This window comes from Anneissia japonica, unplaced genomic scaffold, assembly GCF_011630105.1.
Source record: "Anneissia japonica isolate Jap-2015-1 unplaced genomic scaffold, ASM1163010v1 scaffold19500_len5948_cov102, whole genome shotgun sequence".
NCBI classification, from domain to species: Eukaryota; Metazoa; Echinodermata; class Crinoidea; order Comatulida; family Comatulidae; genus Anneissia; species Anneissia japonica.
The window spans coordinates 5606-5957 of record NW_022705648.1 but is presented as its reverse complement, the minus strand read 5'-3'; positions in this window follow the sequence as shown (position 1 = coordinate 5957).

Here is a 352-nt window from a genome sequence, read left to right as displayed (position 1 = left end):
TTTCTCTTATGCGCTCTATTTTTTATTTCATGCTTCAATTTTGTCCTATTTTTTCCCAAAAAAATATCAGTCAATGTCAGTATGTTGGTGTCAGCCTATGACCCTAGGCCTAGTTTAATGAGGGGCCTAGGTAAGATCTCAGCCTGTTAGGCCTCTTTCTCTCTAGCCTTTGGTGTTACTGTACCTTACTACACTTTATAACAGGAGGTACTAGCTGTTGTTTTTGTAGATAATATACAAACATTTAATAACATCCAAGAAGGTCACAGTTAGTTACACACGTACATCCCATAAGTCCGTGAGATTTCATAGACCTACCGTAGGTAAACATAGAAAGAGCAATACAGTAATA